The 8,766-nt window shown below is 30.4% G+C and overlaps 1 long non-coding RNA gene across 1 annotated transcript; it reads right to left on the bottom strand.

Moving 5' to 3' along the window:
- Positions 1–1,456: 1,456 nt before the first annotated feature.
- Positions 1,457–6,704, bottom strand: LOC119192881. The gene is made up of 3 exons (XR_005113770.1): positions 6,466–6,704; positions 4,620–4,780; positions 1,457–1,482 (listed from the first exon to the last, which is right to left on the bottom strand). It is a non-coding gene; the product is annotated as an uncharacterized LOC119192881 (long non-coding RNA).
- Between the last annotated feature and the right edge of the window lie 2,062 nt (positions 6,705–8,766).

Here is an 8,766-nt window from a genome sequence, read left to right as displayed (position 1 = left end):
TTGTAGAAATGTAATTTATTTACTTGACAATTATCTGGTAGGCTCATTTTAGGTTGTACAAGCATAATTATGTATATAAGATTTTAACAACTATTTGCTTAACAGTCACCATAATGAAGATTATTTTAAAACTACTATGATTTTATACAATAAACAGAAAGCATAATAGCTAATTTAAAACCACAAAAATGTGGGTAATACACTTTAAAAACATCAATTTCATTTGCAAAAATCGTAATAATTGTGGACAAAATACTATGAAGAACTTTAATTAAGTGAGATTAGGAACTACGCCTTCTTTGTGATCTATAACTCAATCCTTTTGTGACTTTCTCACGGATTAGAGTTTCCATTTCTATATCTTTAGGCCTTGAATCAATATTATTCATTCTATTATTAAAATTAATACACCACTGCTTAACTTGCATTCTAACTATGTAGGACCAAAAGCTTTAATAACAGCCGTTTTGTGAATATTACAGTTGTACCAAGTAGTGTCAATATATTTTATTAAATTACTTATTAAGTCAGAATAAATATAAACACTGCAAAGAAATGGCATCATCTTGTCAATAATGTAAATACTCTGCCAGACCATTTGACTAAAATTATTAGAAGGATAACATAACCTATCTACATTGGAACTATATTCTCTTAAATTAATTAATTCGTGAAATGACTCTCTCTGAGATAATAGTGCTTTTGTACAATTATCACAATCTTTGCAGTTCAAATTGGACATCAAAACGACAAACTGCACCAGCAATATATGGTACAGACTTATGTTGGAATATATTCTCGTTAGGTATAGAAATTTCTATAAAGTTAGTTTCATTACATTGAAGACTATCAGTGTATGAACCATATTTTTGGTGGCTGACTAAATGTTTTAATGTTCCCAACATTTTGTCATCATCATCAGAACAATTAGTGTATAAAGATTTACCGGTAGTAATGTTGTTAATCAACAAGGTTTTAAAAGCCGATACAAAATGAGTACAATTAGGATTTGTACTAAAATTACCATGTGCCCTTATTTGACCAAAAAAGTTTTCTATCGGATCTTGATTAAGACGTCTAAGACTTAAAAATTTAACACCATCAATTCTCAGCAGATCTGACCACAAATGTTTTATTGTTTTTATATTATGTTCAAAATGCTTCAGTGATAAAGGCTTCCTTTCCCTTTCATTGGAAGCGTCAAAGCGCATTGAAGCTAGCTTTTTCACAGCATCATTCCAGAATGCAATGTGCTCCGAATTATATGAAAGAGCATGTTTTAACTTATTCCCATAATGACCAAAACCATTTAAACTATCAAACAAATTATTTATAAAAAGAAGAATTTCTGCTGTGAACAAACCATTTCCAATGTCTTCATTTAAACTTATGTAATCATGATCCTGAGAGATAGCAGAGACTTCATCTGATTTCTAGTGATGTAGCCACTTGCCGGCTAAAAACTTGGGCTGCAAATTTGACCTGAAATGTTAATAATATAAATAATATATTAGTAAATTAATAAATGAACGATTTTAATCATGGTATGATTATTTAATCTGTTATGAGCTTAAAGATATTTAATTAAATGGCCCAAAGAAATTGATATTCTGGCCAATACTTTCACAAGAATACGGCAATTTAACATATTATATTAAGGTTTTTTTATGACAATTGTTGTACATTATGCCAATTTCAAGTTGGGGAAAGTGGTTAATTTAATCACAGAATACGATTTATTGGAAACATGAAAGGAAAAGGATCAGTAATGATGATATAATTTTATTTCCTGATGATAGTACGGTACTATTCTCTGAGAAAACTCAGTTATTACTAGAGGCTAGAGTAAATAAGGCATTAGAGGACATTGTGAATTGGCTTACAGAAAACCATTTATAAATTAATTTAAAGTAAAACATCTTATTTTGAATTAATTTTCGGTAGAGTTTATTTTCTCCCGACGTTTTGCAGCCTTCATGGTCATGATCCCCCGTGACCATGAAGGCTGCAAAGTCTTCGAAACGTCGGGAGAAAATAAAATACGAACACCGCGATAGAATCCGAAAATTAGTTTAATTTCAATGTCTAACATTCGCGTAAATATAAGAAATCATTATCTTATTTTTTTTTTTCAAGAATAGGTCAGCAACTAAATTGCTTTCTATAAATTATCACTTACAGGCAGAAGCCATACGATTTTTAGGGCTCCAGGTGTACTGCAACTTAAAACTGGAAGGAACTTAAGGAAAAATTTTACATTAACTAGTTTATTTATATACGAAATTTCAATATTTGTAAAAAGAAACCTACATATATTATGTACACTAAATATTATAGCAAACGAAATAAAATGCCACCTAACAATACAGCTCTATTAGATAAGAGCGGTATCTGCATGGGTCCAAGAATATAATATAATAAATTACAAGTTGTATTGTAAACATAGAAAACATAGATATATTTAAACGTAAATTAAAAACCTTTTAATTGATAAGACATATTATTATATAAGAGAATATTTACAGGAATAATTTTGTGTAACAATTTGTAACAACTGTGATAGATTATATTATATTATCATACCTACCTAATGCTATACTATATTAATATACTATATTAATATTAAATTGTTATTTTAGCTTAACTTTATATTGTAATTTTGCACGTCATTCGCCTAAATATGGTAAGACGCTATGTTATAAAATACACCACCTAATACTTAAGGTACCCATATTTGCAAAATAAATGAATTGATTCATTGATTGATATGGTAACGAAATTAAATAAAGAAATCTGATTATGGATATGTCGGAGATAAGCCAGTATCCACGTGTTCGGAGTCCATTATAATGAAAACACAAACTTAATATTGGTTGGTTTATTCTCTCTTGATCTTGGAACACAAGTGAAGTGAATTTAAAATGACCAGGCTTTATATAATCCAATTGAGTCATAGTGAATTTAACTGCAACTTCCTTTTAGAAAAATAATTAAAATTACTGTACAATAAATCGTAGGTTATAGCTGAATATTCAAAATTAATATTATAATGAATTTTACATAATTAGATATAATATTACTTTACATAAATAACTTTTAAGTAAGCAAACTATTATTTTACATTATTTTCTAACAGATGCCGCTATTAACAAGGTGTGAATATTTTTACTTATAGATTAAAACAATGATATAGAAATCAGGATAATATTAACAATTCTAATTGAATTTACTTTAGACGTTTAGATTACATAAACAATTAAATAATGATATAAATAAATATCCATTATTTTCCAAACACTCAAATAGTCAATACAGTTTCTAATTTATTCTGAAACTTAATAAATAACAGAATTGCGGTTGTAAATACTTATTTAAATATCATTCTTTAATATTCTAGACTTTTTCATAATAATATAATCACTAAATATAAATTTGCGCCCATAGATACGATGCGAGAATACGAAAGGCGATTACGATGCTATTGGGAAACATCTCGATAATGTAGATTGGGAAAAGGTACTTGGTCACAACGGCGTCAATGATATGCTCACTAAATTCTACGGTATTTTACATGAGACTATCCAACTTTATGTACCTAAATTTAAACTAAGAAGTAATAAGTATCCGGTTGGGTTTAATCGCAACCTCATATGTATGTTGAGAAAAAAAATAAGTTTCGGCAATGCTATAAATTTTTAAGAACCCGTTAAATGGAATAGAATTTAAATTACTCAGAGAGAGTTGCAGATCCTTATTAAATAAATGTTATAATACATTATCTTGAAAGTATAGAAGATAATATTTAAAATTTTTATAATCATTTTTGGTCATTCATCAAGGCCAAAAGAAGAGGATCTTGCTTTCTCCCAGCTTCGATGTCCGATGGTAATCAAGTTAGTTCCAAAGAAGTTGAAATATGTAATATGTTTGCTTCGCACTTTGCATCAGTGTACGAGAAAGATACTAATGGAGTCGAATGTCGATGCTAACCCGAATTTTTCTTATCATTTCATGGATAGCTGTGCGAGTTACTCCTCGGACTTGGACTCGTAGTTTTACGTCGTTGCACATCACACTTAATGAAGTTTCACGTAAACTTAAGACTCTTGATATAAGCAAAGGTTCTGGCCCAGACAATATTCCACCAAATTTTATTGTTGCATGAACAAGAAATCTGACTAGTCCACTTTGTAAAATCTATAAAAATCACTGAAAACCGGAATTTTTCCAAAGAAATGGAAGGTAGCTAGAGTGGTGCCGATACACAAGTCGGGCAATAACACATTAATGTCCAACTATCGACCGATTTCTATTTTTTACTATGGCAAAATTGTTTGAATTTGTAGTATTTCCATATCTGGAAGCTTACTTCAAACCATTTTAACTGAACACCAACATGGTTTTGTTAAATTTCGCTCAACAAGCACTAATTTGGTCTCTTTTACTGAGTTGCTTTCAGAAGTCTTAGACAATAACATGCAAACTGATGTAATATATACAAATTTCAGTAAGGCTTTTGACAACGTTTTTCACGAACTCTTGCTGCAGAAGTTATCCGGTATGGGTACTCTTGGCACATGTATGAATGGTTTCAATCTTATCTTACTGGTCGCACTTACCATGTGGTTCTTAATGGTTTTAGTTCCAATTTCCATCATATTGCTTCTGGGTACCCACAGGGCTCCCATTTGGGACTGTTATTTTTAATATGTTCATAAATGACATTATCAATTGCTTGCATCATTCCACACCTTTCATGTTTGCTGATGACCTAAAGATCCTGAAGTCCATTAATTCTCCCGACGATGTCAAATTGTTACTGAGCAATTTAGAGGACTCATTCATTAGAGGATTCCACATATGGAATATATAATTAAAAAGCATCTAGTTTGTTAGGCTTCGTTATAAGAAATGGAAAATGTTTAGTTTGTTATAGTTGATTATTAAGGTATTGCATTAGTATTTTAAGGTAGCCCACCACCACTCACCCCCCGCTAAGCTACGACCCTGGTGCACAGCTGTCTAATAAATTGTCGAACAATGTGAAAGACAGTGATACTTTTAATAATTTACTTAAGGTTATAGCTTAAGGTCCATTTTTCATACATTTTGTTTCACCTTTAATCTGGGTAACTAAACAAGTATTGACAAGTAAAGAATTTAAATTCACGTCTAGTTAGTGATTAGTTCTCGCAGTTGAAAGAAAACGTAAAAATAATTAATATGCATGGATATTTCGGCCTTTAAAATTTCGTCGTATTAAACAAAATGTATGAAAATAGGACCTTAAGCTATAACCTTAAGTTACATATTATCGCGAAGAGTAACAAAGACTAACTAATATTGTTGCTTTAAGTGATAAATGCATGCATCTCATTATAAGTGTTCTTTAAATCTATAAATAATATATATTTTTTTACATGATTCTGTATGATGAATATACATAAAGTTTTATTTATTATGTCATGGTTAAAAGAACAAGGATGGATTTCAAGTAAAATAAGGCGGTGATATAAGGTAGATGTATCATATTTGGCACACGACATGACATTATGGGAATATAGATTTAAACCGAATTGAAAAAATAGACTGATTGTTTAAAAATACTCTACACTTTATAGAAAAATCATAAAGATAACTCAAAAAGCCCAAAATAATAATTTCATAAATAACTCCAAAAATAAGTTTAAAGCTGCATGGCAAATAATTAACAAATTCATACTACAAGTATCAAGAGTCAATAACGAACATAAAAAATAATCACATATACAAATCTCACAGACAATGCATAGATGAATTTATTTATTATTTTGTTAATATTATTGAAAACAACATAACATTTATGAATAATGAATATATTATTATACAAAAAGTAATATGAAGAATTTTTGTTAATATTATTGAAAGCAACATAACATTTATGGATAATGAATATATTATATTCCAAAAAAGTAATATGAAGAATTATAGGTCTATAATGTTTTTATGGTTATAGCAAAAATTCGTAATTTTCAAAAGTTATTGGGAAAGTAATTTACAGACTAACTGTGCTCATTACTCATATTTCGAAAAACATAAATTATTCTGTGCTGATCTAAAAGGTTTTCATAAGCACAGTTCTATTCATATGGCATTATTTGACCTGTTATCAACTGTTATGGCAGCTGTCGACAAAATAAATCCAGTCCAGGAGGTTTTTTTTCTTATAATATTAATTTAGTAGGTGACAAACTCCTATGCCTACAGTTGATGCATTATTATTTGAAGCAGCATAATTAATATGATGCCAGTTAGGCCAATTAGAGTTTGTATAAGGGTAATTTTAATAATGTCAATATTGAAAAGTATATTAGAGCAATTATCAAAGTACAATAATCATGCTTAAATAAGGGAGGATTTCAATCTTTTATCAATCAGTCAAGACTTGTAAACAGAACTGTGATAGAACAATGTATATTTATTTACCTTCATTTTGTCATATGAAGTTGGATTTATGTGCTTCTCAGTAAGTTTGGTGCTTCTTGCTCTGCCACCAAAACCATCCACTTTATAAAGTCTCTCAATATACTCCCACTTTGCCCTTTGGTTGCCAATGAGTAGGTTTTTTCTGAAAATTATTGCGAAAACATTTCAATAAATGAGGTACATCATAGATATGGTACAGTTGGTTTGGGCCGATTTTATAACAGATGTCATTGGTATATTTTGTTACTACTTAGGGAGTTCAGCATTAGAATCTGATATTAATGACTTAATAGCAGCAACATTGGCAGAACCTTGGTCACTGATTGTAGCTCTTACTATGAATCCAGATTTAAAACTGCTAATACTATTTCTTTAATAATATTTTTAAAACAAATGTTTTAACCCCATCTCGAGCAAAATAAAATGCAATTGAATTTTCCAAGGAGAAAACAAACCCCGTAACATAAAAACTAAAGCTTTATCAGCCACATTGTTTGTGCGTTTGCCAGAACCTATATCTTCAAAACCTTCAATGACCCCAGTAAAGAAATTAAAATTTAAGTGTTTTTTAATGGACATTTCATCAAACATTAATGTGCATTGCCTGTCTATTGCGTTTATCCAAGGCAGCATCTGCCAAATGTTGAAATATAAAGTCATTAATACCAGGCCTCAAAGGAATATTGCTGAGTAGAGAATTAATTCGATTTACATGGTAATGCTAAATGTTTTCGTAAAAATCTATAGCACTTAGGGCTTAACTTATATAATGATAAAGCAAAAACTTTTTCTGAGTCTGTGTAACGGCGACCTTTTAATGAATTACCAGTCAAACGTAATTGTGAATCTACTAATAATTTCCCATATGTACTCAAAATGTTATATTTTTTCAAGAACACCTTTGTTTTTGGTGCATGAAGGTCAAATCTAGTCTTTAACTTTTTATACCTTGATTGCAAGAGACGTAATTTATTCTTTAAAATGTGAATTGAAGAGCGTAAAATTCGTTTACGAGGGGTACATTCATTGGGATTTAATCTAATACGATTAGTTAATCTACGTTTAACTAGGCTGTGACTTTTAATTTGTGCTCATTACACACAGCAATGGTGGTTGATGTGGAAGGGGTTATACATATTGGGTATTGCGTATTGTGAGGTATATTGGGAGTAAATTGAGTTGAGTACTACTATTTGCTTCATTCAATGAAGCATGAATTGATACCGTGCTAGACAGCTCAGAACTTTGATGTTCTTGTATGATAGAACAATTTTGCTCTATAGTGGGTCGATTAAGTTCAGAAGGGTTAACTACTTTAAAAATAAAGGGTTCAGTAATGCTACTAGTGGGTTCAATTTCTAATATCAAATCTCGGTTTGTAACTTTATATTTATCTGTATTTCCTAAGTTTACTAAAGGAATCGCATTAGGTGTTAATCTTAGATTCTGTTTTATATGTTCGGGAATAAAATGTTTATGACAAAACGAATGTTTTCGCGTTGAGTAGGAGGATAATTTTGTAGGAATGGACATAAACTTAACCACTCTTCCCACCTTTTTATTTGTGAACGGCACACTATAATATTTAATACCTCGGCCTCGAGTACTGCACCCGGGAACAGAGCACTTATAAACCATGATATTATCAAATAAATCAAACTATACGAAAAAAACAATTACACGTTTAAACTGGTAAACACTAAATGATTGCTTTTATAATATACTGTTTACAAAAACATTCACACACAATAAAGCACTATAATTAGATAATAAATAAATGAAAACCGCCTTCAAATCAAAATAGCGAATTGCGACGGAAAATTCAATTTCAAAGCAGCGGTTAAAGGTTAACCACAATAAAAATGGCGCTACGCGTCGTTTCAGAATCCGAGATTAGAGACGCTTATTTGCGATCGAATGACAGCTTATACTATAATACACACACTAATAAAGGACGTTGTGTAGAAAGAGACATTTAAGGAACGATTCATTAAATGTATGGAAAAATCGTGAAAAGTGAGATAGCTGCTCATCGCTATTGTGTTACTTTTTTACGCCGAGTTAAACGGGTCTGCTAGTCGGGTTTCTGCGCTTGCCGGTGTTGGGTGTGCGTCCTCTCGACTCTAGAATTTCGTGTCATAATTATTTTAAAGTCGCTATTTTTATTAATTAAAATACAAAGTCGATTTTATTTAAATTAAATTTAATTGTAGGTTTTTAGGTTTTTTTAGTGTGTAGTTTGTATGTTAAGTGTGCATTAACATATAGTATTTTAAGTGTTTAAAATAATTCGGTGAGTAT

The sequence above is a fragment of the Manduca sexta genome, unplaced genomic scaffold, assembly GCF_014839805.1.
Source record: "Manduca sexta isolate Smith_Timp_Sample1 unplaced genomic scaffold, JHU_Msex_v1.0 HiC_scaffold_331, whole genome shotgun sequence".
Classification (NCBI taxonomy): Eukaryota; Metazoa; Arthropoda; class Insecta; order Lepidoptera; family Sphingidae; genus Manduca; species Manduca sexta.
Note: the sequence above shows the minus strand (reverse complement) of the source record. Positions and strands in the feature narration are given on the sequence as shown.